Here is a 9,111-nt window from a genome sequence, read left to right as displayed (position 1 = left end):
CTGATCGCTGGTTTTCAGTTGTAATAACTGAAGCTGAGCATTGATTCTAGTTCGCTCCTCTTTAGGTCCAAAGATAATAATTTCAGTTTGTTTCTGTTCAGCTGGAGAAAGTTTTGGCTCATCCTCACATTTATCTGTTCTCAGCATCTGTTCAGTGATTGGATGGGGTCAAAGGTCACCTGGTGACATCATAATGTAGAGCTGTGTATCGTAGTTATGGTAGCTGATCTTATTTCCTGTTATAACCTGAGCCAGTGGGAGCATGTAGATATTGAAAAGAAGGGGTCCTAGGACTGAACCTTGGGGTACCCCACATGTGACCTTTGACCTCTCTGATGGTTAGAGAGAGTAAATCAGATACAGTGTCACCAAGGAAAGAAACCACTCTCGTTTTCTTGGGATTGCAAACATGACTGATTCCATTTACTGTCTCATCTCCAACAATAAGCACTCTTTGCATACCTTTCGTTTTCCTGGTGGTCATTTTGTCCTTCGGAGCTTTGGGGGGTGGATGTGTTGGCTTTGCCTCATTGTTGATGTTTGAAGGTGGGTTTTCACTCAGAGGCTCAGGCTGGAGTGCTGAAAATCTGTTTTTCAGTGGGATTCCCACGGAGTCGGAATATTTTGAGGCTTGGGCTGGTCGCTTTGTCCTTGGGGTCGGTGGAGCTGTTTTGGTTCCAGCTGCTTGTTTGCTATACTTTGGTGGAGCAGGTGTTGACGTTGAAGGTGGGTTTCGACTCAGAGCCGGCCACTCAGCGTCATTGTTGATGTTTAAAGTTGAGGTTTCTCCCAGAGGCTCAGGCTGGAGTGCAGAAATTATGTTATTCAGTGGGATTCCCACGAAGTCAGGCTGTTTTGAAGCTCGGTCTGGTTGCTTTGTCCTTGGGAGCGGGGTCGGTGGAGCCATTACGGTTGCAGCTGCTTGTTTTGGCGGAGCAGGTGTTGAAGTTGCCAGGTGCAGGGTTCTCCCTGTTCTTATCGGATCCGCAGTGCGAGATTCCCATTTCGGCTTGGCACCCTGAGCGTTCGAGGGTGAGCTGCTTGGTACAGGGCGCACAACCTCTCTGTTGATTTGAGGAAGAGTTGTCTCATTTCCACAGGTAGCGTTAATCTCGAAGTTCACCTCTAGCAGTTTAATCTTCCTTTCAATAGACAGAAGTCGTTATAAAATACTGCTCATGTTCAAGGATTCACATTTTCTGCAGAACCAGAGATCAGCTGGCTTCGGCATCTGAGTCATTCCGGAGCAGGCTAGGTGCACGATGGATTTGCAGCCATCACAGAAAATCAATGGGTTTCCGTTCCGGCCGTTTTCGACCGAGCACACAGAGCAGCAATACATGTCCTTCAAGTTAAAAATAAAAGTAAGAAAATCTCCCGGTCCTTAGGTTTGAAGTAATCCAGTTATGATGACGATAATGTAAATATAAGTATAAAAATTGTGACTTTAAAAACAATTCACAGGCAAAGTTATCAGTAAGGACGAGTGAGAGCTGCGCCCGCTGCTCAGCTCTACAAGCAAAATGAGCTGAGTGCTGTGTCAAAGCTAAACCACTCTTTAGCCTTGTAGCTGAGCCTGGAGTGACAAACAAAAAGGGGCGAGGCAACAAACCCAAATTCAAAAAGGGTCGGGTTAAACTCTGCCCATCTGACTGGACTGATGAGTGCAAGGAAGCATTTAAAACTTTGAAAAATTAGTTGATAAGAAGTGTTACTTACCTTGGCTCATCCAGATTTTAATGCTCCATTCATCCTTGCAGTTGATGCCTCTTTTGATGGCATTGGAGCTGTTTTGTCACAGCTTCCTCCTGATGGAAAGGTGGCTAGACCAGTGGCTTTTGCCAATAGGACTCTCTCGCTCTCAGCTAAACTATCCAGCACATCGCTTGGAATTTCTTGCTCTGAAATGGGCAATCTGTGACAAGTTTAGCCACTGGCTTAAAGGGCGTCATTTCACAGTCTGGACAGACAACAACCCATTAACATACATACTAACCAAACCAAGGTTAGATGCGTGTGAACAGCGGTGGGTGTCCAGGCTCGCTCCCTATAGTTTTGATCTGAACTATGTTCCTGGTAGCAAAAATGTTGTCGCTGATGCCTTGAGTAGAGAACCATTTGTTCAGTCATGCATGAGCCATCGCATTGTAACTGAACCATATACCGCACTACTTAACCAGGTGAACGGTGTGGTGGAGAAAACGGTCCAAGACGCGTTTCGTTGTACGACCAACTGTCAGTTGGTTGTTGAATGCACAGATGACGATGCTGAGGTGCCCTCACCAACTTCCCAGACATCATTAACATCACAAGATGTGTCAGCTGTTCTTGAGGCACATGAGTCTGGAGGTTTCAGTCAGATGAGAGCCACTGATCCAGCTGTCTTGCAACTCAGTGACACTGATCAATCTGCCTTGCTGCCAAAGAGTGAACTTGCTAATTTACAAGGTCAGGATGGTGTGCTGGGCAGACTTTTCTATTATATGCAGCGTCACAGGAGACCCACCAGATGTGAACGAGCAAGTGAGTTACCTGGCGCTTTAAACCTGCTGAGACATTGGCCTAAGCTCGTCATTAAAGATGGCCTGATTTACAGAGTTAAGAAAGACAAACAAATGACCTTGACAACTCAACAGTTTCTTGTCCCGGACTCTTTAAAAGCCAAAGTCCTCCAAGGAGTGCACGACTCAGCTGGTCATCAGGGCCAGGCCCGCACACTGTCTCTCGCCAGACAGAGGTTCTTTTGGATTGGGATGGAACGTGACATCATTAACCATGTCAAGTGTTGCTTTCGATGTGTGGTTGGCAAAACTCCAGAACCTAATGACAGAGCTCCCCTTGAAAGTATTCAGACCTCTGAGCCGATGGAACTGGTCTGTATTGACTTTTGGACAGCTGAGCTCTCAGATAAGTGTAGTGTGGATGTCCTAGTTGTAAGAGACCACTTCTCCAAGATGGCACATGCGTTTCCATGCAAGAATCAGTCAGCCAAACAAGTTGCTCGTCGTCTGTGGGATGACTTCTTTTGCATATATGGCTTTCCTAAACACATTAATTTAGATCAAGGAGCAAATTTCGAAAGTCTTCTCATCAAAGAACTTCTGGAAATGGCTGGCATACAAAAATCTCACTCTACACCATACCACCCGATGGGGAATGGCATCATTGAACGTTACAATAGAACCTTAGGAAACATGATACGTGCACTTCCTCCCCAGTCCAAGGCAAGATGGCCTCAGATGCTCAAAATGCTAACATTCTGCTACAATTCCATGAAACAACTGGATTTGCACCGTTTTTCTTTTTGTTCGGCAGGATCCCGCGCCTGCCCATTGATGTGGTTTTCCAGCATGCTCAGTCAAATGGCCCAGTTGTAGACCATCATGAGTTTGTCTCCCGCCTCAAACATGACCTCTCTGTGGCTGCCCGCATTGCCCGACAAAACAGTTAATCAGAACAAGCCCAATGTACTACAACCACAAGGCTAAAGGTTCTCCTCTCGATGTGGGTGACAGAGTTTTGGTTGCTAATCGTGGTGAGCGAGGGAAGAGGAAGATTGCAGACAAATGGGAATCAACAGTATATGAAGTGGTGTCTGTGAAGCCTGATATCAATGTGTATTGCATCAGAGACCCTGTCACATCAAGGACAAAGGTTCTCCACAGAAATCTTCTCCTCCCTGTCAATTGTCTCACTGCCGTTTCTGAAGATGCGGACAATTCCTCTTGCCCTTCCACAGCAGGAAGTGGACCTTCTCACCCTGTTGTGCCTGATGAGGTACAGGACAATGAAACTAAAACTGTGAACTGGCTTTTGCAGATGGACGGAAATGGTTGTATGGATGAAGTTGTTGTAAATCACCCTGACTGTGCTTCTGACATTCCAGTATGTGGTTCTTCAGTGGACATTGTGTTTCTTGACTCAGGTGACGTGACCAAGGATTTATCTGAACCTCATCTCCCTGAATCTGTTGCACTGTCAAGCTCTCCTGAACCAGTTTCCAACCTTACAACTGCAGCTGTCCACTCTGAGCTCATTCAGCATGATCTTTCAGCTGAACATAGTAGTGACACAAAACTGGACTTGCCTGTAACCAGGGATGAAAGTAAGGGGGTACGGCCGGGTACCGATACCCCTAAAAGATTTAGCAGGGGTTCGCAGTACCTGCAAGAGAGGAGCGGCTGTAAAGAATCAATGGGTTCACTGTGCAGCCGTGACTGATTCGTTTTTCAAGAACAATCTAAAACACAACCTAATCAGTTAATAAATAACTTTTTTCCCATTTCATGTTGTTTCTGAACTGTTCGTGCTTTGCTGTAGTAAAGCACGAACTACCCTCGTAGTTTTTGCAGGGTTGCAATATGTCGATAGTGGAAGGTTTTGAGTCGATCTCAGCATTAGGTGACAAACTGAATGCTGCTGAGACCAGCAGGTCCTCCTCTGATTGGCTTATCAAAAGGTTCAGAACTTTATTAAAGAACAACAACAAAAAATCAACAAAACGTGTTCAAATTAATGACCCAACAACAATAATAATCTGTGATTATTGTTTCAAGGTGTTGCACAATTCTGAGCGTTTCGGTTCCATTACCAAATTAACGAGCAGAGCAGGAGTTTAAATGAACTCATCAACCACCGCTGTGTTCAGGGAGGTTTATTAATGACGCAAAATAAATATCAAACCTGGAAACCTGATATCATAACGGACTGAATGTTTTTAATGTAATCTCTGGTCGGCTTGTGGAGCGCAGGAGGTTGCCATGGCAACGGGTGTGCTTAAATGACAGAGAGTAAAAAGGTGCCAGTGGTTTAGAGTTGATCACCTGTTCAGTTATTTTACCTTTGTTTACCTTTGCTGTGGCTCTTTACACCCGCTGTAGTTTCTGAACATTCAATAAACCACAAACTTGGATTAATTACCTGGTTCTTTGTGAGTATACATCATTTACAACAAACATCAAATACGGTAAATATGTTTCATTAAGTATTTAACAGACAAATGGCTTCTACCGCCATAATTATGTGAAATTAAATTAATTGTCTAATATAAAAAAATAGTTTGGTGCTGTCGAGCTCAGAGTCTGAGAGGCTTTTCCTTTATCAAAGTACTGTTTTTTGCCTCTTATTTAGTGTAAATATTGATGTTTATGAGATTTTCTCCAAAATGAAAACATTTATGAACCTTAAAGCTCCACTGTTGAAAATGAGGCTCTAACATTCACAAATGACAGTGAAATAAAATCCAGTCCAACATCTGGTTTGAGGTGATTCCTCTGGAACCTGTTGGAGGAAAAACATCCCAACTTCAGAAGATGAGCTTTAACCTAACAGAGCTCTGTGGTTCCTCCTGTCAGGGTGAGGAGGAGCCATGTTGGGAAGATGAAGCTGCAGGATCTGCAGAACAAACAGGTCATGATGCTGGGCTGCTGATCATCCCTCTGTCTGGACACAGGATCAATAGAACCAGTTTAAAAGATAACATAAATGGTTATATGCCAGACATGGAAAACTGGGATGACTCCATGCCATGATGTTCAGGATTTAGGTCTCATGGGATGGGTATTATGGGTAACCCTCAGAGCCCCGAGGATCACCGACGAGTTAACGTGTCTCTGCTATGTGATAAAGAAATATTATTTATGCATTTTATAAAATATGTTTATGGTTTTCGCTTTTACAAATTATTGAAATATGTTCAATCCAGGTCACGCTAGTTCTGTTATTATGTTGTTTTTGTCATGTTTTAGAAGTTTAGTTTGCGGGAAACTGCAGTGGGAATTTCCCACGCGGTAACATTATGGCTCCTCCTTGCAGGAGCTGGTTTATCCCAGAGACTGACCTCACCTCCATGGCCGTTGTGTGAAATGCAGATGGAGAATTAAAGAAACAGCTGATGCCAACTTGAGCAGGTCCTTGTCGTTCAAGGCCACACTTGGTGTTTTTCCGTTTGCTGTTTTTCTGCTGCATCGTTATGTTAATGAGGAGAGCTGCCTTCTATGTCTGCTATTGGCCAATAGAGCCTGGGAACCAACGTCACTGCGTCAGACGTTGTGGGGCGTTTAGGTCCAGTCGCTCGGTGCCATCTTTACAGGCCACAGACCAAAACAAACTTTATCCCGGTGGTTTTATTGTGTTACCGACTGCAGTGAAGTTAGTTTCGAGTTAAATATTGGATTTTCCAATATCCGCCGAGTAAGCGGCGTTTAGCTCTAGGTTGATCCGATTTATGAACACTAATTTCGGCCAGCCGTTCCCCAGTTCCCTCCTCAAGCCTCGGAGGTTCACTTCACTGCAGTCTGTAACACACACACAAAAAAAACAACGGGATGAAGTTTGTTTTGGTCTGTGGCCTGTAAAGATGGCACCGAGCGACTGGACCTAAACGCCCCACGTCTGACGCAGTGATGTTGGTTCCAAAGCTCTACTGGCCAATAGCAGCTCTCCTCATTAACATAACGATGCAGCAGAAATACAGCAAACGGAAAATGGAGAAGCAAAAAAAGACAAAGCAAAAATATCTATTTTTCTTGACAAAAACGCATATTTAGGGGAAATAAAAAAGAAAATATATACATTACTTGACGGAAACTCGTGTAAGGAAAAGGAAAAACTAAACATATATTTATGCTTTTATTTCTTATTATGTCGGTTTTGGTCCTCCATAGCAGACCCCTGTGAGAGGGGAATCCTTGCAGACTGCAGTTCGCCTCTGATCCGCCAGGCGGAGCTACAGATGTTTACAGCTGCGCTACGTGCTCACAGGATGAAGCAGGAAGCAATAACAGCTGAGCTGGAACAGCGATAAGACCTAAGCTAAACACCTGAGCAGATCAACACCTGAGCAGATCAACACCTGAGCAGCCGTTATCTCTCCGCTCTGCTCTGATAAACAGTTTTAATGGTCAGTCTGACAATAGCCTGATATTCAACTCTACAGATTCTAATTTAACTGCATTTGATTTAATAACGCTTCCTGAAATAATTCACATAGTTTTAAGATGACCAACTTTACAATGTTTAGTATTAAATAATAATTTTATTTGGAGTCAAGGTCACAGAAAATCAAAGGAAATAAGACAGAGTTAGAGGTCTTGTAATGAATTTTTGTTTAATTTAACTATATTTTTTTCTGATAATTTTTTTTACTGATTCTAACTGAATTAATATCTTGAACTCAGCAACATATGAATAAATTAATTTAACTTTTTACCATCACATATTTAATTTTGTTGTGTAATGTGTTAGATTTGTTTACGGCAATAATTTGCACATTTTTTATTTCATTTTTTTTCTGCTTTGATTCATAATTCTGTTATTTAGAAGGAAATAAGTTACTTTGAAAATGAACTTAAAAAATCTGTTTTTGTACTTATCCGTAGTGAAGTGCTTTAGCAGCGTTAAAAGTATTTTATTTCATACATAAAGGGTCCAACATTTGAGCTGTATTATATATATTATGGTATTTCATCTCATTATTGGGTTTGTATTATTTTACATTTCTATTTAAAACTTAGTCAAATTTATTATACGATTTTTAGTATTAGAATAAAGCTTCGTAGATTATTCTATTTTTAAAAAAAATCGATTTAATTTTGTTATTTTTATTTAACACAGTTGTCTTGCCACGCTCTCGCACATGCACGTCAAGCCGTAGAAAATCACGTGACCTCTTATTAAAGAAGAGGACGTTGACGTGGCTAAAAGCAGTCCCGCCCCTTACCGTGAAAATCACTTTGTAATTGGGTAAAATATGTTCTCTGCCTCTTTAGCTCCTCCCCTGTTCATCGGCGAAGACTAAACGTCACAAAGTGACGTCATGACGCAGTGGACGGAAGCGGCTCCGCTCTGAAGTTTAAGAAAAACCTCGGTCTCTGTTTTTGGTGGTTTCGTTTTTTGATTCTTGTTTGCGGTTCGGAACCCGGGTGCAGACCAAGCAGGAGTTCGAGGATCAGTTCCAGGTGAGTTCGCCGTTGGTTCTGGTTCGGTTCGTGTGCCAGTGACCTCTGCTGCTTCATTCTGATCTGACCCGAGGCAGTTGAGCCAGACTCCGCAGATAAAACTCTACCTTTCTCACAGTTCTGGTTCCGGTACTGATTGTGGATAAGACAGATGGGAAGCTTTTACATAATCAGAACCGGACAGATCCAAAGGTCGGTTCGGCTGCATAAAATCCACCTGCTACCTCTTTAATTAGTTTCCAGCTCGGGCCTTGAGAGGACCCGACTGACCCGCATCAGTCTCTCGCGGTTCTGTCCAATTTACTCTGTGATGGACTCCAAACCCCGACCAGAAACAGAGCATACTGGTTATTATCCAGAACCTCTGCAGGAGAACCAGAACCAGAGTCTGGATGTGAACTCAGAGAGGAGGAGGAGGAGGAGGATGATGATGGGTCAGTTATCAGGAGGATGAAGAACAAACAGTGACCCAGTTTCACTGGTAGAACCCTAGTTATAGTCTGTACTATAGTACAGAACAATCCTAGTACTGTAGTACTATATGGTACAGTACTATACTTACTGTAGTATAGTAGTATATACTTATTGTGCTGTACTACAGTAGTATACTATGACTTTGCAATATTACAGTAGATCTGTGGAGCATTATAGGAATAGTGTTACAGTATTAGTACTACAGTACTGTAGTACTCTGGTACTTTGCTGTATTTCTCTTCAGCTGTTTCCAGGAATCCAGAACTTTGATTCCTGGAAACAAAGTTCTGGACCCTGTGACGGGTCAGAACCTCCTGGTTCTGCTGCGGTACATCTGAACCGGGCCAAGCTGCTCTGATGTTGGACCGGGCCTCTGGCTATTTGTTGTTCTGGGCCATCGGCGCCGGAACGCAGGAAGTCCAGACTCCACCTGGTTCCTCTGAAACAATGGGAGGTTCTGGAGCCCTGCTGGTTCTGATCTGACTGCTGGAAACCGGGTCTGATGATCAAAGCACACTCTGTTGATCTGATCTGCAGCAGCAGATCTTTGATCCGTTCAGTGATTTATAAACTAGCAGCAGTTTGCAGTGGGTGGTGTAGAACCGGGTAGTGTAGAACCGGGTGGTGTAGAACTGGGTGGTGTAGAACTAGATGATGTAGAACTAGATGATGTAGAACT

At 43.3% G+C, this 9,111-nt stretch overlaps 1 protein-coding gene across 2 annotated transcripts in view; it reads left to right on the top strand.

Annotated features, from left to right (window-relative positions):
* Nucleotides 1–7,798: 7,798 nt before the first annotated feature.
* The window catches only part of slc31a1 (solute carrier family 31 member 1), a 6,707-nt gene continuing 5,394 nt past the window's right edge, over nucleotides 7,799–9,111 (top strand). Inside the window, exon 1 of one of the 2 annotated variants that reach the window (XM_007541703.2) lies at nucleotides 7,799–7,958. The gene's annotated coding sequence lies outside the window, so the exon portion shown is untranslated. The remainder of the gene's footprint in view (nucleotides 7,959–9,111) is intronic. The other variant, XM_007541702.2, reaches the window with a different exon arrangement.

Source organism: Poecilia formosa, unplaced genomic scaffold (assembly GCF_000485575.1).
Source record: "Poecilia formosa unplaced genomic scaffold, Poecilia_formosa-5.1.2 Scaffold626, whole genome shotgun sequence".
In the NCBI taxonomy this organism is placed as follows: Eukaryota; Metazoa; Chordata; class Actinopteri; order Cyprinodontiformes; family Poeciliidae; genus Poecilia; species Poecilia formosa.
This window is presented reverse-complemented; position numbering and strand designations above follow the sequence as displayed.